The 27,676-nt window shown below is 35.9% G+C and overlaps 2 long non-coding RNA genes across 3 annotated transcripts in view; one reads left to right on the top strand and one right to left on the bottom strand.

The window, feature by feature from the left end:
- LOC137627730 (uncharacterized) overlaps positions 1-16,946 on the top strand; it is a 281,697-nt gene extending 264,751 nt beyond the window's left edge. The window contains exon 4 of the long non-coding RNA XR_011041210.1: positions 15,021-16,946. This is a non-coding gene — a long non-coding RNA (uncharacterized lncRNA). The remainder of the gene's footprint in view (positions 1-15,020) is intronic.
- Positions 1-27,676, bottom strand: part of LOC137627736 (uncharacterized) — a 120,005-nt gene that overhangs the window by 7,994 nt on the left and 84,335 nt on the right. Inside the window, exon 3 of one of the 2 annotated variants that reach the window (XR_011041212.1) lies at positions 10,953-11,084. The exons of the other annotated variant lie outside the window; for it this stretch is intronic. This is a non-coding gene — a long non-coding RNA (uncharacterized lncRNA). Of the gene's footprint in view, positions 1-10,952; positions 11,085-27,676 lie in introns of those variants that run through there. 2 annotated transcript variants of the gene reach the window in all.

Here is a 27,676-nt window from a genome sequence, read left to right as displayed (position 1 = left end):
GAAATGGATGAACTGTTTGCAGAAATGAGTGTAATTATAGGGCCAGACGAGACCGAGGTAGATGGGATTGTACATGATATATTAGATGATAGGGAGTTAGATAAGAATAGTGTTAATGTAGCGAATGATTGTGATAAGGAAGAATTGAATGAGAGAGTGTTGGGGGCCCAGTTACTCGGAGTAGAGGTCCCGTTCCCGACTGCGACTGGGTAATGAAAAAAATATTGTAAGTTTTGTGTGAGTAGGATTTGGCAAAGTAAGGGGGGAGGAATGTGGAGGATTTATTTTTGCTGTATTTTAATTTTTGTTTTTTGCCAAATCCTGTGAGAGAGAGAGAGAGAGAGAGAGAGAGAGAGAGAGAGAGAGAGAGAGATATTATGTTAGTGAGCGAAAGTAGTTAGGTTAGCGATCGTTTGTGGTGGGAAAGACTTGGTATAAATGAGATTGTTTGTTTATGTTTTAGTTAGGTTACGACAGTGGCGAATGTCTTGGGTGAATGCTTATTTTGATTGGACTGCTGCTCGATTCAGTTGTGTTTGAATGCTGGATTTTACCTTATTTATTATTTTTCTTTACCAGCGAGGAAGTGATTATTGATTTTCTGATAATTGATGACGACTTGGCTATAATAAGGAACTTGGCACTACTGCTTGGATTTGGATAATTGTTGATGACCTGGCCTGTAATTAATTGTGTTAGACTGCTCATTCGGATTGACCAAGCGTTGATGACCTGGCCTGTTGAACAAGATTACGTATGATGATGATGATTATGATGACAACGCACACGACCCAAAATCAATCAATGCAGTTGTGTTGATATTTGTCAGTGTCGCGGTTGCTATAAGGTTGTGGTTTTTTTTTTTGGGCAATTAAAGACTGTTGGCCCTTGTGTGGACGAAGGAGTCCACTCAGAAATACATATATTAATTACGTTTATGTTTGGAGTTGAAGGGAATTTTTTAGCTTTAAGTTTTGTTTTTCATGTGGTTATTTGAATGTGTTTTCTATATATAGTAAGTTAAGATTGTAGTGCTAAGTGTGATTTTTTTTGGTTATGGAATATGGTTGGTGATTTTTTTAGTATCAAGTGATTGTTTTGGTATTCATAAATATAGTTTTAAGGTTATGGTTTGTGTTTATGTCCTTTTTGTCTAAGAGTCTGGTTAATGATAAAGTAAGGGGAAAGTTTGTGCAGAGGAGACATTTGTCTGTTTAGTGTGATTCAAGGGTGTGGGGCTTGTTCTTGCAACATCCCGCCACATTATTTTGGCGCCCGAACAGGGACTGCCGAGGTGGGATTGAAGCTAGACTCTTGGACAAAGGACTGCATTTGGATATGAAATTAGATTAAGGTTGATGAAAATGGAAGAGCAGAACAAGATACTGAAGGAGGAATTGTGGCTGAGTAAGGAGCGTGAGGAGAAATTGTTGCAAGAGAATAAGTGGTTAAGGTGTGAGAATGAGGAGATGCATAAGAAACTGAGGGAAATTCAGGGAACTGTAGAGAGAGTAGAAGAGGGTGTTGAGATGAGGATGCGAGAGAATGAAGAACGGACGGAGAAACGAATGGAAGATATGATGGGGCAAGTAATGGGGATGATGAAAACTATAATGGGTGAAGGTGCAGTCGGAGGAGTGTCCTCAGTTTCGGGTAATGGGTTGATAGTGGATGAGAAAAGCTAAGGTTAGTGATAATGGGAAAGGAAGTGATAGTGATAGTAATAGTAATAGTGATAGTGAGATTGAAGATAAGGGAATTAGGCATAGTAAGGATGAACAAAAATGTAATAGGAAGAATAAGAAAGGTAAAAGTGATGTAAAGAAAGAGAAGAAAAAGTGTCAGGATGATAGCAAGGATGATCGTGAATGGGTGAAAGTGGTAAGTAAGAAAAAGGGTAAGAAGGGAATGGTTAAGGATAGGAATTTAAGTGTGGAAGTGGATTCATTATATTCAAATGAGGAAGAAGGTAACAAGGGAGTAGACAGTGATGATAGCAGTGAGAATGAACGTGATGTGTGTAAGACTGTGTTTATGAGAGAGGTACCTCGGTGTGAAAGGTTCAATGAGCATAGCAGTAGGGATGTATATGATTTTTTCAAGGAGTATGAGAGGTATTGTCAGGATAAGTATGGTGATAGTAAAAGAGTTTGGGCTAGGGAGTTAGGAGAATATTTGACTGGGTATTTGTTGACGATGTATGGAGTGATAATGAGTGTAGGGGACGTTGATTATGAAAGTGTGAAAAAGAGAATAATTGAGCAGGTAAAACGTATGAAAGGGAGTGTTAAGTATAAGCGTAAGAATGATTTTGATGAAGCACGGATGAATGCAGGAGAAGCGATATCGATGTATGTATGTAGGTTGGAAACTTTAGCTAGGAAGAAGTATGGGGATGAAGGTATAAATGAGAATAAGGAGTTAATGAAGAAGTTTTTGGCTACTGTACCCGAGAATGTTGCTGAGTTTGTTAATTTGAAACGAAAGAAGAAAATGAGGTGGACGAAAGAAAGATTGACATGGGATGATATTTTAGAGATAGTTGAGGATTACGAGTTGGATAGGTGTGTGAAAGAAAGTAAATCTGTGAGTGTAAGAACTGGAATGGAGGAAAGTGTGCCAGAATTTGTTAGTTTTAGAGATGCTGTTATGAGAGGACCGATGAGGGTAGCTGATAGTGTAGTAGATAGGAGTGTTAGGGCGAGTAATGTGGGAATACCTGTAAGAACAAATGAAGGGTTTAGGCAAGGGAATCAGGTTTGGAGGGATAGGAGTGCTAGTGCGCCGCAAGGTAGGTCAGGTAGTTGTATCCGTGAAGAGAAGTGTTATAGATGTGGGAAAGTAGGACATAAGAAGAATGAATGTAGATGGGCTCTAGGTGCTTGTTTTGGATGTGGTGAGGTAGGGCATAGAATTAGTGAGTGCAAGAAAGAGAAAGAGGTAAAATGTTATTGGTGTGGCATGACTGGGCACATAGCGAGTGGATGTCGTAGTAATCATATGAATGTAATTTGTGGTAATTGTGGTAAGGATGGTCATTATGCTAGAATGTGCAAGTGTACTGAATGTGGTGCAGATGGGCATATAGCTAGGGTTTGTAGGAAGAAGGGAGTAAATCAGCCAGGATGTTCGTGAAACTAGAGTGTAAGAGGGTTCAGCTGGGTGAGTCCTCCTGTGTGTGTGGAAGGAATAGGATTAATGTTTGTGAAAATGGGATGAGTAATTGGTTGGAAATGAGCAAGTATGAATCTAGTATGCATGAGAAATTAGGGCTGGAAAATAAACAATTAGTGTTAGTTGAATATAGGAAAAAGAGGCGTTTGAAAGTTTTAAGTGAGGAGAAAGTGCAAGGGAAATTTATAGGAATAGGTGAGAATAGAAATAAGTATGACAAGGGTGTAAATGTGCAAGCGTGTATGGAAGATAAATGTGTTAATACAGATGAATCATGGCTGAGTATGAATGATACCTATAGTGTGTGTGGCTTTTCCTTAGATGATGTAAAAGAAAGGATGACGAATGCGAGAATGAGAGATAAGAGAATGATAAGTAGCATGAATGAATCTTTTGCTAAAGTTGAGAATGTTTTTGATGAAATGGATGAACTGTTTGCAGAAATGAGTGTAATTATAGGGCCAGACGAGACCGAGGTAGATGGGATTGTACATGATATATTAGATGATAGGGAGTTAGATAAGAATAGTGTTAATGTAGCGAATGATTGTGATAAGGAAGAAGTGAATGAGAGAGTGTTGGGGGCCCAGTTACTCGGAGTAGAGGTCCCGTTCACGACTGCGACTGGGTAATGAAAAAAATATTGTAAGTTTTGTGTGAGTAGGATTTGGCAAAGTAAGGGGGGAGGAATGTGGAGGATTTATTTTTGCTGTATTTTAATTTTTGTTTTTTGCCAAATCCTGTGAGAGAGAGAGAGAGAGAGAGAGAGAGAGAGAGAGAGAGAGAGAGAGAGAGAGAGAGAGAGAGAGAGAGAGAGAGAGAGAGAGAGAGAGAGATATTATGTTAGCGAGCGAAAGTAGTTAGGTTAGCGATCGTTTGTGGTGGGAAAGACTGTTGGTATAAATGAGATTGTTTGTTTATGTTTTAGTTAGGTTACGACAGTGGCGAATGTCTTGGGTGAATGCTTATTTTGATTGGACTGCTGCTCGATTCAGTTGTGTTTGAATGCTGGATTTTACCTTATTTATTATTTTTCTTTACCAGCGAGGAAGTGATTATTGATTTTCTGATAATTGATGACGACTTGGCTATAATAAGGAACTTGGCACGACTGCTTGGATTTGGATAATTGTTGATGACCTGGCCTGTAATTAATTGTGTTAGACTGCTCATTCGGATTGACCAAGCGTTGATGACCTGGCCTGTTGAACAAGATTACGTATGATGATGATGATTATGATGACAACGCACACGACCCAAAATCAATCAATGCAGTTGTGTTGATATTTGTCAGTGTCGCGGTTGCTATAAGGTTGTGGTTTTTTTTTTTGGGCAATTAAAGACTGTTGGCCCTTGTGTGGACGAAGGAGTCCACTCAGAAATACATATATTAATTACGTTTATGTTTGGAGTTGAAGGGAATTTTTTAGCTTTAAGTTTTGTTTTTCATGTGGTTATTTGAATGTGTTTTCTATATATAGTAAGTTAAGATTGTAGTGCTAAGTGTGATTTTTTTTGGTTATGGAATATGGTTGGTGATTTTTTTAGTATCAAGTGATTGTTTTGGTATTCATAAATATAGTTTTAAGGTTATGGTTTGTGTTTATGTCCTTTTTGTCTAAGAGTCTGGTTAATGATAAAGTAAGGGGAAAGTTTGTGCAGAGGAGACATTTGTCTGTTTAGTGTGATTCAAGGGTGTGGGGCTTGTTCTTGCAACATCCCGCCACATTATTTTGGCGCCCGAACAGGGACTGCCGAGGTGGGATTGAAGCTAGACTCTTGGACAAAGGACTGCATTTGGATATGAAATTAGATTAAGGTTGATGAAAATGGAAGAGCAGAACAAGATACTGAAGGAGGAATTGCGGCTGAGTAAGGAGCGTGAGGAGAAATTGTTGCAAGAGAATAAGTGGTTAAGGTGTGAGAATGAGGAGATGCATAAGAAACTGAGGGAAATTCAGGGAACTGTAGAGAGAGTGGAAGAGGGTGTTGAGATGAGGATGCGAGAGAATGAAGAACGGACGGAGAAACGAATGGAAGATATGATGGGGCAAGTAATGGGGATGATGAAAACTATAATGGGTGAAGGTGCAGTCGGAGGAGTGTCCTCAGTTTCGGGTAATGGGTTGATAGTGGATGAGAAAAGCTAAGGTTAGTGATAATGGGAAAGGAAGTGATAGTGATAGTAATAGTAATAGTGATAGTGAGATTGAAGATAAGGGAATTAGGCATAGTAAGGATGAACAAAAATGTAATAGGAAGAATAAGAAAGGTAAAAGTGATGTAAAGAAAGAGAAGAAAAAGTGTCAGGATGATAGCAAGGATGATCGTGAATGGGTGAAAGTGGTAAGTAAGAAAAAGGGTAAGAAGGGAATGGTTAAGGATAGGAATTTAAGTGTGGAAGTGGATTCATTATATTCAAATGAGGAAGAAGGTAACAAGGGAGTAGACAGTGATGATAGCAGTGAGAATGAACGTGATGTGTGTAAGACTGTGTTTATGAGAGAGGTACCTCGGTGTGAAAGGTTCAATGAGCATAGCAGTAGGGATGTATATGATTTTTTCAAGGAGTATGAGAGGTATTGTCAGGATAAGTATGGTGATAGTAAAAGAGTTTGGGCTAGGGAGTTAGGAGAATATTTGACTGGGTATTTGTTGACGATGTATGGAGTGATAATGAGTGTAGGGGACGTTGATTATGAAAGTGTGAAAAAGAGAATAATTGAGCAGGTAAAACGTATGAAAGGGAGTGTTAAGTATAAGCGTAAGAATGATTTTGATGAAGCACGGATGAATGCAGGAGAAGCGATATCGATGTATGTATGTAGGTTGGAAACTTTAGCTAGGAAGAAGTATGGGGATGAAGGTATAAATGAGAATAAGGAGTTAATGAAGAAGTTTTTGGCTACTGTACCCGAGAATGTTGCTGAGTTTGTTAATTTGAAATGAAAGAAGAAAATGAGGTGGACGAAAGAAAGATTGACATGGGATGATATTTTAGAGATAGTTAAGGATTACGAGTTGGATAGGTGTATGAAAGAAAGTAAATCTGTGAGTGTAAGAACTGGAATGGAGGAAAGTGTGCCAGAATTTGTTAGTTTTAGAGATGCTGTTATGAGAGGACCGATGAGGGTAGCTGATAGTGTAGTAGATAGGAGTGTTAGGGCGAGTAATGTGGGAATACCTGTAAGAACAAATGAAGGGTTTAGGCAAGGGAATCAGGTTTGGAGGGATAGGAGTGCTAGTGCGCCGCAAGGTAGGTCAGGTAGTTGTATCCGTGAAGAGAAGTGTTATAGATGTGGGAAAGTAGGACATAAGAAGAATGAATGTAGATGGGCTCTAGGTGCTTGTTTTGGATGTGGTGAGGTAGGGCATAGAATTAGTGAGTGCAAGAAAGAGAAAGAGGTAAAATGTTATTGGTGTGGCATGACTGGGCACATAGCGAGTGGATGTCGTAGTAATCATATGAATGTAATTTGTGGTAATTGTGGTAAGGATGGTCATTATGCTAGAATGTGCAAGTGTACTGAATGTGGTGCAGATGGGCATATAGCTAGGGTTTGTAGGAAGAAGGGAGTAAATCAGCCAGGATGTTCGTGAAACTAGAGTGTAAGAGGGTTCAGCTGGGTGAGTCCTCCTGTGTGTGTGGAAGGAATAGGATTAATGTTTGTGAAAATGGGATGAGTAATTGGTTGGAAATGAGCAAGTATGAATCTAGTATGCATGAGAAATTAGGGCTGGAAAATAAACAATTAGTGTTAGTTGAATATAGGAAAAAGAGGCGTTTGAAAGTTTTAAGTGAGGAGAAAGTGCAAGGGAAATTTATAGGAATAGGTGAGAATAGAAATAAGTATGACAAGGGTGTAAATGTGCAAGCGTGTATGGAAGATAAATGTGTTAATACAGATGAATCATGGCTGAGTATGAATGATACCTATAGTGTGTGTGGCTTTTCCTTAGATGATGTAAAAGAAAGGATGACGAATGCGAGAATGAGAGATAAGAGAATGATAAGTAGCATGAATGAATCTTTTGCTAAAGTTGAGAATGTTTTTGATGAAATGGATGAACTGTTTGCAGAAATGAGTGTAATTATAGGGCCAGACGAGACCGAGGTAGATGGGATTGTACATGATATATTAGATGATAGGGAGTTAGATAAGAATAGTGTTAATGTAGCGAATGATTGTGATAAGGAAGAAGTGAATGAGAGAGTGTTGGGGGCCCAGTTACTCGGAGTAGAGGTCCCGTTCCCGACTGCGACTGGGTAATGAAAAAAATATTGTAAGTTTTGTGTGAGTAGGATTTGGCAAAGTAAGGGGGGAGGAATGTGGAGGATTTATTTTTGCTGTATTTTAATTTTTGTTTTTTGCCAAATCCTGTGAGAGAGAGAGAGAGAGAGAGAGAGAGAGAGAGAGAGAGAGAGAGAGAGAGAGAGAGAGAGAGAGAGAGAGAGAGATATTATGTTAGCGAGCGAAAGTAGTTAGGTTAGCGATCGTTTGTGGTGGGAAAGACTGTTGGTATAAATGAGATTGTTTGTTTATGTTTTAGTTAGGTTACGACAGTGGCGAATGTCTTGGGTGAATGCTTATTTTGATTGGACTGCTGCTCTATTCAGTTGTGTTTGAATGCTGGATTTTACCTTATTTATTATTTTTCTTTACCAGCGAGGAAGTGATTATTGATTTTCTGATAATTGATGACGACTTGGCTATAATAAGGAACTTGGCACTACTGCTTGGATTTGGATAATTGTTGATGACCTGGCCTGTAATTAATTGTGTTAGACTGCTCATTCGGATTGACCAAGCGTTGATGACCTGGCCTGTTGAACAAGATTACGTATGATGATGATGATTATGATGACAACGCACACGACCCAAAATCAATCAATGCAGTTGTGTTGATATTTGTCAGTGTCGCGGTTGCTATAAGGTTGTGGTTTTTTTTTTTGGGCAATTAAAGACTGTTGGCCCTTGTGTGGACGAAGGAGTCCACTCAGAAATACATATATTAATTACGTTTATGTTTGGAGTTGAAGGGAATTTTTTAGCTTTAAGTTTTGTTTTTCATGTGGTTATTTGAATGTGTTTTCTATATATAGTAAGTTAAGATTGTAGTGCTAAGTGTGATTTTTTTTGGTTATGGAATATGGTTGGTGATTTTTTTAGTATCAAGTGATTGTTTTGGTATTCATAAATATAGTTTTAAGGTTATGGTTTGTGTTTATGTCCTTTTTGTCTAAGAGTCTGGTTAATGATAAAGTAAGGGGAAAGTTTGTGCAGAGGAGACATTTGTCTGTTTAGTGTGATTCAAGGGTGTGGGGCTTGTTCTTGCAACATCCTGCCACAGCCCCAATGCAAATGAACTGGCTTTTGTGTTTAAAATTGTATTTGCAAAAATAAGGAGAAACGTGGGCCCTGATATTGTCTCTGACTGCTTGATATTTATTTGGATAGATGAATATAAGGTTGAAGAAATTAAATGAACTTTAGATTTTAGATGTTGAATACTAGTGAAGTAAAGCTAAGAAGATGGAAAAGTGAATTTCAGTTTAAATGATGGAAGAATGGAAGATGTTGATTTATTCAGGTAATTAGAAGTAAAAGTTGTGGCGGGATGCGAAGCAAGCCTTAGACTATTGTATCTAAATGTGCAACAAAAAAAATCTGTTTCAAACAAACTTTCTCCATTTATCTTTATAACTAGATATTATCCTTAGTCCTATATTTCATAAGACTAGTAACATAACAAAATACCTTATAACTAACATACAAAAAAAATCAAGAGAAGATATATAAATATAGAGACACTGTCGCCCACTCACTAGAATTGAACATCTAATAACACTTCCTCACAGTTCCGTGAGCCAATGGTAAACTCCCGTCAACTGGTTGCTGCAGTCCATTCCAAATTCGTTTGTGATCCAGTTATCATCATCGAAATTTATACTCCAAGAACAATCTAATTGATTACATGGTTCAGATCACCACCATTCAAATCTATACTCCAAGGGCAATTCAATAATTTCCTGTATGGTCCGTGTTCTCATCATCCAAATCTATACTCCAAGAGCAATCCTATAATTCCTTATATGTTCCAGATCATCATCATCCAAATCTATACTCCAAGAGCAATCCCAGAATTCCTTATATGTTCCAGATCATCATCATCCAAATCTATACTCCAAGAGCAATCCCAGAATTCCTTATATGTTCCAGATCATCATCATCCAAATCTATACTCCAAGAGCAATCCCAGAATTCCTTATATGTTCCAGATCATCATCATCCAAATCTATACTCCAAGAGCAATCCTATAATTCCTTATATGTTCCAGATCATCATCATCCAAATCTATACTCCAAGAGCAATCCTATAATTCCTTATATGTTCCAGATCATCATCATCCAAATCTATACTCCAAGAGCAATCCAATAATTCCTTATATGTTCCAGATCATCATCATCCAAATCTATACTCCAAGAGCAATCCAATAATTCCTTATATGTTCCAGATCATCATCATCCAAATCTATACTCCAAGAGCAATCCAGTAATTCCTTATATGTTCCAGATCATCATCATCCAAATCTATACTCCAAGAGCAATCCAGTAATTCCTTATATGTTCCAGATCATCATCATCCAAATCTATACTCCAAGAGCAATCCTATAATTCCTTATATGTTCCAGATCATCATCATCCAAATCTATACTCCAAGAGCAATCCAATAATTCCTTATATGTTCCAGATCATCATCATCCAAATCTATACTCCAAGAGCAATCCTATAATTCCTTATATGTTCCAGATCATCATCATCCAAATCTATACTCCAAGAGCAATCCTATAATTCCTTATATGTTCCAGATCATCATCATCCAAATCTATACTCCAAGAGCAATCCCATAATTCCTTATATGTTCCAGATCATCATCATCCAAATCTATACTCCAAGAGGATTCCAATATTTCCTTATCCAGTCCAGGTCATCATCCAAATCTATATACTCCAATAGCAATCCATTAATTCCTTATATGGTTTATGTCCTCATACTCCAAATCTATACTCCAAGAAGAATCCAAAAATTCATTATATGGTCCAGATCATCATCTTCCAAGTCTCTATACTCCAAGAACAATCCAATAATTCCTTATTCAATTCAGGTAATCCTCATTCATATATATATATATATATATATATATATATATATATATATATATATATATATATATATATATATATATATTCAAATAAGCCATATATTTTTAATACCTTAATGTCTGGATTCTCTAAACGACCTCGTGATCAGAGCCCCAGGCGAAATCACACAAAGACAACAGCCTCTGACTGGCCGGGAGTCGAACCCTGGTCCGGGAAACTTGTATGAACAGTGACTTACCACTTGGCTCTGATTCCGAGGTCGTTAAGAGAATCCAGATATTAATGTATTAAAGATATATGGCTTATTTGAATATGAAAAACACGTCTACATGTGCAAAATTTATCATAAATGTATACTGTATATATATATATTTATATATATATATTTATATATACATATATGTATGTATATATATATATATATATATATATATATATATATATATATGCATATATATATATACATATATATATATATATATATATATATATATATATATATATATATATATATATACTCCAAGAGCAACCCAATAATTGCTTATATGGTCCAGGTTATCATAATAAAAATCTATACTTTAATGATTCCTTGTATGGTTCATGTCTTCATCCTCCAAATCTATACTCCAAGAGCATTCCAATAATTCTTTGTATGGTCCAGATCATCATCATCCTAATCTTTGTACTCCAAGAGCAATCCAATAATTCCCGATATGGTCCTGGTCATCATCCTCTATATAAATATTCTGTAAGGACAATCCAATAATTCCTTATAGGGTGCAGGTCATCAGCATCGAAATCTATACTCCAAGAACAATCTAATTCATTATATGGTCCAGATCATCATCATCCAAGTTCTTACTCTAAGAGCAATTCTATAATTTCTTATATAGTCCATGTCCTCATCATTCAAATCTATATACTCCAAGAGCAATCCAATAATACATTATATGGTCCATTTTCTCATCATCCAAATCTATATACTCCAAGAGCAATCCAATAATACATTATATGGTCCATTTTCTCATCATCCAAATCTATATACTCCAAGAGCAATCCAATAATACATCATATGGTCCATGTCCTTATCATCCAAATCTATATACTCCAAGAGCAATCCAATAATACATTATATGGTCCATTTTCTCATCATCCAAATCTATATACTCCAAGAGCAATCCAATAATACATTATATGGTCCATTTTCTCATCATCCAAATCTATATACTCCAAGAGCAATCCAATAATACATCATATGGTCCATTTTCTCATCATCCAAATCTATATACTCCAAGAGCAATCCAATAATACATCATATGGTCATTGTCCTTATCATCCAAATCTATATACTCCAAGAGCAATCCAATAATACATTATATGGTCCATGTCCTCATCATCCAAATCTATAATCCAAGAGTAATCCAGTAATTTTTTATTTAGTCCAGGTCAGCATCATCCCAATCTATATATGTGAATGATGATAGAATTGAAATTAGATTGTTACATTCAAGTACTTTTGTACTTGGAGTCTGATGACGGTTACAGTGTTGAAGAAAACGTAGATAGTGCATCCCTCTTCATTTGTGTGTATTACGTGCAGCATGTGCATTACAGATTAGATTCTGCATTGCCCTGCTTTAATGACTCAGGAGTTTACAATGCAAGGAAAATAAAGCAAAAGAAATTGGAGGAGGTTATAAACTTTTTTTATAGTGAATGCACAGAACAAGGAAGGAATGGGGTTGGAATCATACTAATTGGAAAGCTGAAGAATTGTGTATTGGAGATGAAAAGAGACCAAATGATAGAGTAATTTGTATGAAACCAGAATGGGATGGAGAAATATTAAATGTTATCAGTGTGTATGAACCTCAGACAGGTTGTAGGAAAGGAAACAAGACGATTTTGGTGACAGCTGGATCAGGAAATGATAAACATACCAAATAAAGAACTGTTAATGATAGGAGGAGACATAAATGGTCATGCTGGGATAAATAGCCAGGGCCTGGAAAGAATTCATGGAAGATGGGCTTTGGGAGATAGGAACCAAGATAGTGAAATGGTTATGGACTTTGCTGTAGCCTTTGATATGACACTAATCAATACTTTCTTTGAAAAAAACTAAAGTATCTTGCAACGTATTTAATGGTGGGCAAGAATCACTTAATTGATTTATTATTAGGTAGAAGGGTGCATTTAAAAGAGATAAGAAACTAAAATATTCTAGGAGAAGCTGTGACCCCCCCCTCCCCCAGCATAGACTCTTGACAGTAGACTAAGATAGGGAGAGAACAATAAGAGGTAGGCAAGAAATTATTCCAAAAATAAGAGGTCGGAAGCTGAAAGAACAAGCATTGGATAATGTATATGAAGATTTGGACACAAAGGAGGGTCAAAAGAATATTTACAAGATTGCTGAAGGAAGAAATAAAGCAACTAACGATATTGCCCACTTTAAGCATATAAAGAGTGAGGATGGAATGGTAATGTGTAGCTCAAGTGATATAAAGGGTAGGTGGAAGAAGTATTTGGAAAGACTGCTAAATGAAGAAAATCCAAGATCTATAATTGCCAATGGAAATCCAAATTTAAGAATGGTAAAAGATATAGATAGAGAAGAAATTAAAATTACCCTCAGCAAGATGAAAAATGGAAAATCTATGGAACCTGCTGAGATCCCTGTGGAAATCTGGGAATGCTTGGGGGAATTTGGAGTGGATATGCTGTGGGATCTGATGAAAAAGATCTGGAAAGAAAATATGCCCAGAATGTGGAGAAATTGTTTGTTGATACCCATGTTCAAAGAAGAGGGGATGTACAAAGTCCTAATAATTATAGGGCAATCAAACTCCTCCCACTTACTATGAAGCTTTGGGAAAGGATTATAGAGTGTAGGATAAGGGAAGAAACCGAGATATGAGAAGAGCAGTTTGGATTTATGCCAGGCAGAAGTGCAATGGATGCAATGTTTGCACCAAGGTAGTCGATGGAAAAATATAGAGGTCAAAAGGAATTACATATAGTATTTATTGACATAGAGAATGATATGGAGATGTCTGAGAGGGAGGGGACCACTAGAGAAATATGTTAGACTGATCAGAAATATGTATGGAGCAGGCAGACAAATAAGAACTAATGTTGGTATGATTGAGACATTTGAAGTAGGAGTTGGGTTACACCAGGGGTTCGTCATTAAGCCCCTACTTGTTTAATATAGTAATGGATGTAATTACTGAGAGAGTGAGGGAACATTCACCATGGACTATGTTGTTTGCAGACGATATAGTTCTGTGTGATGAAACCAGAGGAGGATTGGAGGGGAAGCTGGAGAGAGGAATTGGAGAGCAGATGGCTAGAGATGAGTAGAACAAAAACAGAGTATATGTGTTGCAACGTGCAAAACCAATTGAATGACATACATTTGCTGGGAAAAATAGTAAAGAGGACAGAAAAATTCAAGTACCTAGGTTCATATGTTGAGGAAACAGCAGAGCTCCAAATGGAAGTGAACAGTAGAATCCAACCTGGATAAAAAATGGAAAGGAGTATCGGGAGCGTTGTGCGATCGAAGGATAAACTTAAATTTAAAGTGAAAGGTATATAAAACTGTAGTGAGACCTGCTATGACATATGGTGCTGAGACCTGGCCCATGAAAAAGATCTTTGAGAAGAAAATGGATGTTACGTTACAGAAATGAGAATGCTACGATGGATGTGTTGGATTACGAGACTGGATATGGTTAGGAATGATTTGGTAAGGGGAACAACTAAGGTTACCGAGGTGTCAAAGAAAATCCAAGAAAAGAGACTCCACTGGTTTGGGAATGTAATGGGGAGAGACCAGGAGTATGTTGGGAGGAGGTTGGTCGAGATGGATGTTCCATGGAGGAGGGGAAGACCAAAGAGAAGGTGGATGGAGTGTGTAACAGCAGATATGGGAGAGGAAGATCTCACAGTGGAGGACATTGGAGACAGAAAAAATTGGAAGCGGTTTTCAAGAAATGTAGCGACCCTGCATAACGGGAAAAGCTTTAGTTGAATAAAAAGAACTTCACTATTTCTATATCTTTCTTGCTGTAGTTATTACTTGTATTTTTTTCGGTATGCTGTGTTGATGAAATATTTTTGCAATATATCGCATTGATAAAATGGAATTATGACTTTTCTATGATAAATAGAAAGTGAGCGTTTTTAAAGGTAAGGCTGAGATGGTCATGAGGGCAAAGCTCTAAAACACGTGCAACAAATAATGCACATACAAATAAAGAATGCTCTCTCTCTCCTTCTTCCATGCAGCATGCATAATAACAGTCACCGTACTACAGTCAACCTAAACGATAAAAGTCGCTGAATATATCGCATGCTAATTTTGACCCTACTTTCATTACCATATTGGAACTGTAAGAGCTTTCAAACTACAAGCCACACTAAACCTAAACAACAAAAGCCATTGAATGTACTCATACAATTTCAACTCTTATGTGATCCTTTGGGGCATATAAGTACCTCACATTTTGTACATACATCTCTTATGGGCCTCTCATTGATAACCTTTGGAGTGCCTCGAACACCCAGTCTACCTCCCAACTCACTGCTTTATTTGCCATATCCTCTGATGATGTCCACCACTATTACACATCTGTCCATGTTGTCAAAGTGAAACTCTTACTCTTCTCTTTTAGAAATGTGTTTGCCTGAGTTCAGCATGTCGAGGTTCAGTTCCGCATCAAGGGCCTGACCCGCTCAAGCTGCAAAGCAGACTACATCCCCACTGCGATCCCTAACAGTACCTTCCCAGAAATCTCCGATTGGTATTGTGAGCAAAGGTATGTTCTATACATTATGAGGACCTCAAATCATATCTCCTTTTGGGAAGTACTCACCGTTGTCAGCTGCCCATGAAGCCACAATTTTCAGGTCTCTTAACAACCATTGGGGGATCAAAAGGCATTAATGTCCCTCAGAGAAATTATCAGTATTTTCTGCCTTCAGTATGCTACATACGGTTCTTGAATTGAACCCTCATATCCTTTTGGCGCAACACCTTGCCCATAAAAGACCTGATGACAAGAGTTGATGCACTTATAGACAGCCACTTTCCCATCATCAAGAACTACATCAACATCTTCACACCAGATAGAAGGGAGAACCATTCAATACTGACTGAAGCTAAGGTAAATGCTGTAGGACATCGACGCCAACCTTGTGACATGCCAGGCTAGTAATGAAGATGCCCACCATCCATCCATGCCCACACCCCAACCATTACCCTCAACAGGCCCTGAATCACACCCTTTGGCCTCAGTTGTACTATTACTACTCCAGATGTGGGACTGCTGCAAAGAAATGTTCTACTAAATGTCAATGGTCAAAAAATGTATAAGTTGGCCATTTCCTGTGCCAGTGGCCTTCCCATTGACTATCTTCTTTTCACATAATTCATGAGAGCCAACTAAAGTAGAGGATATTTTAATAACATATAAGAAAAAGTGATGGCATGGGCAGGACATATAAGGAGATTGACAGATAGTAGATAGACATTAAGAATAAAAGAATGGGTCCCTAGTGCCTATTGTCCCCATCTTCCATGTTCCCTCTAAAGGGCGTGATCCTGTTATTCTAAGCTTGCTGATGACTGCCGACAGATCTGCTACCCACTGATGCTTAGTCGGTCTTAGGTCATAATTGCCCACACCTGTACCACCTGCTTCCTCCAACCTCGATATCCACATCAGCACACAGGCGGATGCTTATGTCCACCTCCACCTCCTCACTTTGTATCCCGGTGTCTTCCATTCAGAACTACGCCAGATGCCCATGGTATTTTTCATCATATCAACATGACGGGGGCACCCATTGTTTGCAAGATTCAGAGGTTTGGCATCCCACTGTTTAATAACTGCTAAATACACATTTGCGAAAATCAAGACAAATGGACTTTTGTTTAAAGGTTTCAGTGTGAGCCCATGGTCATCACCCCTACACATCGTCCAGACAAAGGATGGATCCTTTTGACCTTGTGGGAATTGTAACATGTAGATAGAACCAGACCTCTACCCCTCCCCAACATCACTGACATCATCAACTACCTTTACAGAGCTGAAGTATTTCTGACCCTCAACCTCCTGAAGCAGTATTATTAGGTGCCCATGAACCCAGAAGACATCCAAAGTCCACCATCACCCCCCCCCCCTTCCAGCACATAAACTTTTAATGACTCCTATTTTGGCCTTCGTAATGCAGGGGCCACATTTCAACAACTTATGGATGGCATCTTAAGGGACCTTCCTTTCTGGGTATGTTATATACATGACATTCTATAGTCCACCCAAATGAAACTGGCCAGTGAGACAGAATGAATTGTGTCGAAATTTAAGAAGGATTAAGGCCATAAAGGTGGGATGGTTTCATAGGCCGTAATCCCTGATATGTTTAACCTCCTTAAATATTTATTTATTTCTAGGTGGTTATTGAAAAACATGAGAACCTTGAAAGCATTATGTTTCTCCCTATTAACCCCAATCTACAGGAAAGTTGACAAAAAATATCTTCCTCTCCATTAACGCAAGTTGTTGTTATATACTGTATATTCATTTTTGTTTTTCATTTTCCTGTCCATATTACCCTTGGGTTGCATCTCATAGCGTTGTATGATAAATGATGAAGAAATTGTGATAAATGCAGACATTAATGTTTCAGATAAAAGAACTTTTTACCTACATTTTTCCTTTTCCTTTTACATCAAGCTACTTCATATATTAAATATTGGAATGGAAAAATATCTATCTATATATAGATATACATACATATATATAATTTATATATATATATATATATATATATATTTTATATATATATATATATATATATATTCTTACGAAGCTGGTCTTGTGTAGAGTAAATAATTTATTAATGTATTTCATTTATGTTTTCATATGTGCATTGAAGAGGCGAATAGCCAGCTTTTAAGATTAGTTCCTCTCATGTAGGTGTAAGTTTATGTAAATTACGTAAGACTTTTGTCGTTAATTTCATTGTATTCTTCATTCAAGTCAGTATATGTGAATTTATGTTATTTTTAAGAATTAACTTTTTATTTCACATATTTTGCTACGGAGTCTTACATAACCTGTTTAAGAGTGCTATATAATCCGTACGAGATATGAACAAGGACTTATGTAAATCTTTTTTACATTTTTATACCTTAATAAGGTGTACGGGTTTGTGCATCATCATGATCAGCAAAGCTCTCTAGTCAGGTACACCCATACTAGGCTGGTTTGCTCTGAGCAATCAAACCAAAATCTCAAACATTGTGATGAAAACACAACATGAATAAAACGTCTCTACCCCTAGTCCCAAGCAGCAGTGGAACAACTGCCCAAGGTGGCAGGCAGTTTCATCCCATTACACTGGGTGCTACAAATCTCTTCTCTAGTGCTGGCCACCTTTGTAAACTGAACCTTGTAACATATAACGTCAGGACCCTGTCTACAGAAGGTCTTGCTTTGTTACTAGAAAAGCTGATATAAATAAATTGTGATATAATAAGATTGATTGTGCATGACAGGAACGAATGAAATATAGAGTAGGTTTTTTCATAAGAATCTTGCAGCAAACATAGGAGAATTATGTAGTACGAGTGATAGAAATGTAGGATTAATCATCAAACTAAATAAGAAGTATAAACTGAAGATCATTCAAATGTATGCACCAGCAACATCCCGTACAGAGGAAGGATTAGGAACTCTTTATGAAGATCTAGATATATCTATGATAAAAAACATAAGAGTCAATTTACATTTGTTTGGGTGATTTCAATGCTGAAGTTGGTCAAAAGAAGAGAGGAGAATCGGCAGTAAGCAAATTTGGAGTAGTCACAAGGAATGACAAGAGGGCACATACTTGTAGAATTTGCCGTAAGAAACAATATGAAAATCATGAAAATTTTTTTTTTTTTTTATAAAAAGGAATATAGAAATTTGATATAAAGAAGCCCAAATAGAGAAACGGAAAATTGAGTAGATTTTATTCTCAATGAAAAAGTGAATTAAGTTAAAGATGTAACAAGTAACAGTCAAGCGACCATGGACTGGTAAGAAGGAAAATTTGCTTAGAACTAAGGAAAAAGGAGGAAAACTAATTTAAAGAACGAAAAAGAAAAATTCCTCTAATAAGAGAAAAATCTGACGAGTTTAGTTTAGCAATACAAAATAGATACTCCCAGCTACATGATGGAATGGAAGCAAATAAAGAAGAAATGAACAGTAATTCAACAAAATTTGTATTGGAATGAGCACAAGAGATAGGTGGAAAAGTTCCTAAACAAGAATAAAGAAAACTATCTGAAAAGACCAAAAACCTAGTAAAGAAAAGATTGGGAATGGGGTTGAAATCCAAGAGATGAAATAGAATTAGTAGAATTGTCCAAAACAACAAACAAACTAAAACCCAAGACATTCGTAAACACAATCAGACAGAAGTTGGGAAAACACTAAAGAAAGGAAGAAGCATCAAATTGATGAGAAGAAGACTTAGAACAGGACGCCAAGAAATGTTTGCTTTAAAGGATGAAAATGGAAATATTAACAATAGAGATGGAGTGATAAAAATTGCAGAGGATTTTTATACAATATTATACAATAGTGGTATAATAAATAGCTTTGCCAATAGAAATAATGAAACACCCAAGGTGGTACCAAACGTAACATTAGGAGAAGTAAAGAAAGCATTAAAAGGTATGGAAAGAGACAAAGCAGCAGAAAATGGCTTAATAACTGATTTAATAATATATGGAGGAGATTTCATAGTAGAAAAACTCGCTGAACTTTGCACCAAATGTCTCGAAAAATGCTCTATCTATACAGCTTGGAGAAATTTTATTATTGTAATGATTCACAAAAAGGGAGACACAAAAGACCTGAAAAATTATCGCCCAATAAGGTTACCGTCGATAATATATAAGATATTTACAATGATCATATTATGTTGAATAGAAAGGCAGTTAGACTAAAGTCTGTATATATATATATATATATATATATATATATATATATATATATATATATATATATATATATATATATATATATATATATATATGTATATATATACATACATATATATATATGTCTTATTTATAACTGTAATCGAACAGTTTAACATGTTTTTTCAAAAAGGCCCATAAAAGAAACACAGGAAATATGAATAAATCACACTATATTTCGGTCAATAAACATCGACCCTCTTCAGGAAGTAAAGTTAAAGTGAGAATTACAGTGGAGAGTGACGGTTTATATATGAAAGCAAAAGGGTGTGTTCAATTGTTCTATAGTTGTTATAATTGCTGGAAGGATTAGCCAAATTTAATTACATCCAGGTGCGTGTTCTTATTGTTGAGCCGCTTGGAGGAAGTCTTGACCTCTGATGCATGTCTGGTGGTCGGTCTCCGTGGATTATCTTCTTAATGATAGGGTTGAGAAGAGTATTGTCCACTGTGTCAGCTTTCCATTGGCCCCCACATAGGTTCATTGTGTTTGATTGATTTATGATGGCTGATTCCAGGATTTTCCTTCTGTACGGACAGGTACTCTTAAAAAGCAAAGACGACTCACTCCAGTTAATCTGGTGCCCTAAATCCCTAAGGTGAATGAAAATCCCCGACACAGTGGACAATACTCTTCTCAACCCTATCATTAAGAAGATAATCCACGGAGACCGACTACCAGACATGCATCAGAGGTCAAGACTTCCTCCAAGCGGCTCAACAATAAGAACACGCACCTGGATGTAATTAAATTTGGCTAATCCTTCCAGCAATTATAACAACTATAGAACAATTGAACACACCCTTTTGCTTTCATATATAAACCGTCACTCTCCACTGTAATTCTCACTTTAACTTTACTTCCTGAAGAGGGTCGATGTTTATTGACCGAAATATAGTGTGATTTATTCATATTTCCTGTGTTTCTTTTATGGGCCTTTTTGAAAAAACATATATATATATATATATATATATATATATATATATATATATATATATATATATATATATATATATGCGCGTGTGTGTGTATAATTATATATGCAAAATATATATATATATATATATATATATAGAGAGAGAGAGAGAGAGAGAGAGAGAGAGAGAGAGAGAGAGAGAGAGAGAGAGAGAGAGAGAGAGAGAGAGAGAGAGAGAGAAGAAATGAATTGTTTGTGCAGGTTATCGTGTTCTTGTTTAATCATATTTATTATTTATGATCATCTTTTCTTCAGATCTGTGCATATACCCTCAAATAAAAGTAACCATTTATATCTAGATTAATATTTAGATTAATATTTGTATATCCAAGTGAGGTTCACGAGAATGATTCATGCAGTTTTTATCACGCGTAAAAAAAGTGTTTGGTCCTGCCCCCCTCAGGTTGTCAGTGGCGACGCAGTGATTCCCGAATATTAGAGCAAGATAGGTGAAGTTCGTGTTTATGGAAGCTCACTGTACAAGGGAGGTGTCATTAAGTCAGGATTTATTGGATGTTTTCTTGAAACTGATAGCCGTTGATTCATGGTTAAAAAATTTTAATTTGTATAACCTGATTTATTTCTTTCGTTTTTAAAAATAGAAAGTTTTTTCCTTATTGAAAAGTGGTAGGCTTTCATCATTGCCTTCGATTTAGAACCTTGACCCTGGGAAATACTGTGCTTGGTTTTCAGAGTGCATGGGAGAAAGAGAGAATGGCACGAAAAAAATAGGCTTTTGGCATCTAATTTTAAGGACATCCAAAGGAAAGGAGCGGTAGGTAGTTAACCGAACATTGTCTGGTTGAGGCAAAAGTCAAGAATAACATTTTAAATAGACTGTTTAAAGGAATGGAAATCATTCTGTAGATGTAATTAAGACAGGGGTGTTTCATAAATATTTTAGAATAGAATATTAAAAGGAAAGGGATTACAAGTTCACTAAGGTTGAAATTCATTGATCTCAAAGTAAGAAAAAAGAAATATGTTGTATACGTATCTTTCGAATTCTACTTGTCTTGTGATAACTCATTTCTTTTGAAATTTAATGAATATTCCAGTTTTCTAAACACCTTATTTTGCTTTGGTTAAGTAACCTTCCAAAGGTATTGAGTGGAGTTTGTGCTACAGTTTTCATAACTTTCTTATTACCCAAAGTTTTTGACCGTCTTGTACCTAGATGTCTAAATATGTATGTTGAAAGCAATCATCTGTTTCTTAATTTGCATTTTGGCATTCGCAAAGGCTTGGAGCATGTGATGCTCTTCTTACAATCTCCAATTCTGTACCGAAATCCCTCTCTTGAGGATTTATTGTTGATGATCACCATCAGGAGTATAGGAATGTAATATCTGGTGTTCGTAGGGGAAGTGTTCTCACCCCAATACGTTTCTTATTATAAAGACATATGTAATTTGGTCTTGGAAACAAGCTTGTTGCTTATGCAGATGCTGCTGATATCTCTCTCTCTCTCTCTCTCTCTCTCTCTCTCTCTCTCTCTCTCTCTCTCTCTCTCTCTCTCTCTCTCTCTCGAATATAGATTCCTGTGATTACTGAATCCCTTGATAGAGATCTAACTAAAATCAGTGCATGGTGCAAATATTTGGGGGTAAAGTTGAAACTTTACCAAACTCAAAGTATGGCTGTATGTCAAGGACAGTAGTCCCTCAACATCCAGCTTTGCATGGTTAAAGTTGATTTTGAAATCTAGGTGTGATTCTTGATTGCCAACTTATTTATTTATTTATTTATTTATTTATTTATTTATTTATTTTTTTTTTTTTTTTTTTTTTTTTTTTTTTTTTTTTTTTTGTGAAACACGTCCTTAGGTTTCTTCTTCCATTTCACAACACTTAGCGTATTAAGAAAGTCTTTAGATTTTTGGTGTTCAATTTGTCCCAAGGAAATTTTTTAGTTCTTTCATTCTACCCTGTTTCAAGTATCTAGTCTTCAGCCGTTGACTCTATCTCAAAAACTTGTGAAATATTAGGTTCTTTATCTTATAGATATTAATTTCTTGGACCGTCTTTCTGTTTGTTCTTTGTGCATTTTGCATGAGATGTTTGATAATTCTGACCATCCTTTGCATTCAGATCTTCCCAGACTGTACCATCCTGTATGTAGTACTGGGTATGCAGTTAATTCTAAATCGTGGTATCTCCCTCATAAGACTCAGTACTACAGAGTATTCTAAAAGTTGCATTCCAGCTGTGAACAGGTTGTGGAATAATCCTCCTAATCTAGTACTTGAATTGGTGGAACTTCAGAAGTTCAAACTTATTGCAAATGCTTCTGTAGAACAGGTTGACACAAATCTCATTCATAGTTTATATATGAATAATCTATTCAACATTACTAGTGTTTTTTATATTTGTAATTATTCATTATTTCTCATTTATGATACATATATAATACGTCTCTGTTTCCTTTCATGACTGAGTTGCTTTTTCTGTAGTAGCCCTTGGGCTTGAATGCTTTTGCGATTAGTTTTGTACTTAGACTTAGCAGTCTAATGTTAATGATAGTACTATATTTCTTCCTATTTTGAAGTAACTATTGGGTGTTAATTTGATAAATTATCAATTCAAAATTTTAATGAGAAATATTTAATTCACATGTTAGAGAGAGAGAGAGAGAGAGAGAGAGAGAGAGAGAGAGAGAGAGAGAGAGAGAGAGAGAGAGAGAGAGAGAGAGAGAGAGAGAGAGGAAGCGTCTATTTTCTTTTTTTTTTTGGGGGGGTGGCTAAAGTTTGAGAAATCAATGATCAATGACGAAGAACCACCCTTAGGTGCGATTTCCTGGCATCTGACAGCTGATCGTAGGAACCACAAAATCATATTTTTTGACGATTTTGATGTAACCAATTACAATTTGTACACAATGACTATTATAAAATACCGGTAGACCTACTTGATTAATTTAACCAAAATCATACTAACGATGTTAATTCGTTGCTATAAGTTCATTCCCAATATCGATCAAGTTAGGGCTATCAGTTTTCTAAGCTTACTGTGTTTTTACTTATGATTTATTATATCTACCATTTGTTTTTCAATTTCAATTTCATCTTTACATTTTTAACGGCGTTTATATTTTTAATTTCATCCTGTTTCAAGTTTATAGAAGACAATTATCTAATGATCTAATGTTTGAATTGATAACTATGTTATTTTTCTTTGGTTCTAAACTGTGGAGATAAGGTATGAATATTAGAACCTCACAAACAGAAAAATACTTCATAGATTTGAGAATACTGCAATGCTCATAAAAAAAAATCAAGGTTGGTAAAATGCCGTCCAATTAACAAAACGATATTCACATTATATATATATATATATATATATATATATATATATATATATATATATATATATATATACATATGTGTGTGTATATATATATATATATATATATATATATATATATATATATATATATATATTCAGTGTCTGTATGTGTGTTTGTTAGTTCGTTTATGTGTGGAATAGAAAAGACAGCCGTTGGAAACTGAACTTTGCAACGTACAATTTCAAGAGCTTTTTATAGGGATGAGGATCTTGGTGTGTTACTAAATTAGAAGAGCAGAAAGATATAAATTGGGATTTAATAGGATTGAGTGAAAGTAGAAGAACTGGGGAATCTTATATATAGTTAAAAGAGGGTCATATATTTTACGCCATAGAACATGAAAGTGGGTTTTCTTATTATTACAAATCGTGCAGGTAACAGAAGAAATATGTAGTATCAGTGATAGAATTCCAGGATTTATTATCAAACGGAATCAAAATTATAAAATGAAGTTCCTTCAAACATATGCACCATCAACGTCCAATACAGAAGAAGAAGAAAAAAACATTTTTTTTCTTGAAGATCAAGAGATATCTTTAAAAAAAAAAAAGAACATATGACTCTATTTGCATTTGTTTTGGGTGACTTCTCTGTAAAGTAGGTCAAAAGAAGAGAAGGAAATTAGCTGTAGGCAAATTTGGAGTTGTGAAAAGAGAAATCATAGGAGACATGCTTGTAAAATTTGCCGAAAAACAATCTACTAATCATGAACACCTTTTTCTAATAAAAAATAACATAGAAACTGGACATGGAGAAGTCCAAATATAAAGAAGTAAAACAAATTAGATTTTATTCTCAGTGAAAAAGTTAATTTACTTAAAGATGTAGCACTATTAAACAAATTAAAGTCAAGCCACCATAGAAGTGCGAAACGTAAAACTTGTCTAGATCTAAGGAAAGAAAGAAAAAATAATTTTGATAAAGAAAATAAACACTCCTGTAATAAGAGAAAAGTATGATAGCGTTCAGTTTAGCAATAAAAAATATGTTTTTCTTGCTACGTGATGAAATGAAAACAAATAAAGAAGAAATGCACAGTAATTTAACAAAATTTGTACTAGAATCAGCACAAGAGATCGGGGGAAAAGTTCGAAACCAAGATCAAGGAAAACTACCAGAAAACACGAAAAAAAAAAAAAATTAATAAGGAAAACATTTGAAATGAAGGTGATATCGAAGTGAGATGAAATAGAATTAGAAGAACTATCCAAAGCAATAAACAAACTAAAAACAAGAAATTCGTAAACACAATCAGACAAAATTTGAGGAAGCACTAAAGAAAGGAAGAAGCATCAAGTTGATGAAACGAAGACTTGGAGTAGGGTACCAACAGATATTGGCTTTAACAGATGAAAATGGAGACATTATCAACAAAAAAGATGGAGTGATAAAAATGGCAGAGGTTTTCTATACAATGCTATGCACTAGTGATATAAGAAATAACTTTGACGAATGAAATAATGAAACGGCTGGTCTGGTACTGAAAATAACAGTAGAATGAAGGGCATGAAAAGAGACAAAGCAGAAGATGGTCTAACAAGTTATTTAATAAAGAAAAAAAAAATAGATTTCATTGTAGAAAATCACGTTGAACTTTACACAAAATGTTAGCAAGACTGCTATATAACTTTAGCTTAGAAAAAAATATATTATTACACAAAAAGGGAGACACAAAGGACCTGAAAGATTATTATTATTATTATTATTATTATTAAATACTAAGCTACAACCCTAGTTGGAAAAGCAGAATGCTATAAGCACAGGGGCCCCAACAGGGAAAATAGCCCAGTGAGGAAAGGAAATAAGGAATAATAAAATATTTTGATTATAGTAACAACATTAGAATAAATATTTCCTATATAAACCATCAAAACTTTAACAAAACAATAGGAAGAGAAATTAGATAGAACAGTGCGCCTGAATGTACCCTCAAGCAAGAGAACTCTAACCCAAGACAGTGGAAGACCATGGTTCAGAGGCTATGGCACTACCCAAGACTAGAGAACAATGGTTTGATTTTGGAGTGTCCTTCTCCCAGAAGAGCTGCTTACCATAGCTGAAGAGTCTCTTTGACCCTTACCAAGAAGAAAGTGGCCACTGAACAATTACAGTGTAGTAGTTAACCCCTTGGGTGAACAAGAATTGTTTGGCAATCTCAGTGTTGTCAGGTGTATGAGGTCAGAGGAGAATCTGTAAAGAATAGGCCAGACTATTCGGAGTCTATGTAGGCAAAGGGAAAGAACCGTAACCAGAGAGAAGGGTCCTATGTAGCACTGTCTGGCCAGTCAAAGGACCCCATAACTCTCTAGCAGTAGTATCTCAACGGGCGGCTGGTGCCCTGGCCAACCTACTTACCACCCAATAAGTTTACTTTCAATAATATATGAAATATTTACAAAGATCAAATTAGGCAAAATGGAGAGAAAACTAGGCTTTAATCAGTCAAGAGAGCCGACAGGTTTTAGAAGCGGATGTTAAACAATAGACCAAATCCATGTAATTAACCAGTTAAGGGAAAAATCAACTGAGTATGACAAACCTCTACGTGTGGCATTTAAAGTCTTTGAAAAAGGTTTAGACATTTAAAGACTATGAGAAAGCTTTTGCTTCTGTCAAAACTTTAGCTGTAATAAAAGCCATTGAAAGACGAGGAATAGATGATACATATATTAGAACACTTGAAGTAGTAGGTTGGCCAGGGCATAGCCACCCGTTGAGATACTACCTCTAGAGAGTTATGGAGTCCTTTGATTGGCCAAGCAGTACTACTTTGGTTCCTCTCTGGTGACGGTTCATTTTCCTTTTGCCTATACACACACCGAATAGTGTGGCCTATTTTTTTACATATTCTCTGTCCTCATACACCTGACAATACTGAGATTACCAAACAATTCTTGTTCACCCAAGGGGTTAACTACTACACTTTAATTGTTCATTGGCCACTTTCCTCTTGGTAAGGGTAGAAGAGACTCTTTAGCTATAGTAAGCAACTCTTCTAGGAGAAGGACACTCTAAAATCAAACCATTGTTCTCTAGTCTTGGGTAGTGCCATAGCCTCTGAACCATGGTCTTCCACTGTCTTGGATTAGAGTTCCTTGCTTGAGGGTACACTCGGATACACTATTCTATCTTATTTCTCTTCCTATTGTTTTGTTAAAGTTCTTATAGTTTTTATAGGCGATATTTATTTTAATGTTTTGTTCTTGAAATATTTTATTTATCCTTGTTTTCCTTTCCCCACTGGGCTATTTTCCATGTTGGAACACCTGTGCTTATAGCGTCCCGGTTTTCCAACTAGGATTGTAGCTTAGCAATCAATAATAATAATAATAATAATGATAATAATAATAATAATAGTAGTAGTTGTAGTAGTAGTAGTAGTAGTGATAATGATGGTGATGATATGTATAGTTAGTACAGCAATCCTAAAATTACATCAATGTAGTGAGAAAATTCCAATTGAGAAAAGGAGTCAGACAAGGAGCCCCCATCTCTCCTAAATTATTTACATCATTTCTAGCTGAACTTTGTAAGTATTTAGATAGGGAAAATGCAGGATTTAACATTAATGGTAGATATTTTAACATTTTAAGATTTTCAGGTGACTTAGTTCTATTTAGTGGATCATGGAAGAAATGGCAAAAGATAATATAAGATTTGAATAGAGAAAGGAGAAATATATGACTAAGACAATGTTCTATGAACATGCAGAACATAAAAACGTAAGGGTTAAGGACGTACCTCTAGAGATTGTTAATGAATATACGTACTTGGGACAGTTACTAAGTGTTTGAGACCGAAATTAAAAGAAGGATAAGCATAGGATGGAGATCTTTTGGAAAACAAAGGAGATAATGAAAAGTCAAATGCCTCTTTATTTAAAGAGAAAACTATTTAATCAGATGGTCATACCAGTATGAACTAATGCATCAGAAACTTGGAGTCTTACTACCTTAAAACATGAGCTAGC

The sequence above is a fragment of the Palaemon carinicauda genome, chromosome 2, assembly GCF_036898095.1.
Source record: "Palaemon carinicauda isolate YSFRI2023 chromosome 2, ASM3689809v2, whole genome shotgun sequence".
In the NCBI taxonomy this organism is placed as follows: domain Eukaryota; kingdom Metazoa; phylum Arthropoda; class Malacostraca; order Decapoda; family Palaemonidae; genus Palaemon; species Palaemon carinicauda.
This window is presented reverse-complemented; position numbering and strand designations above follow the sequence as displayed.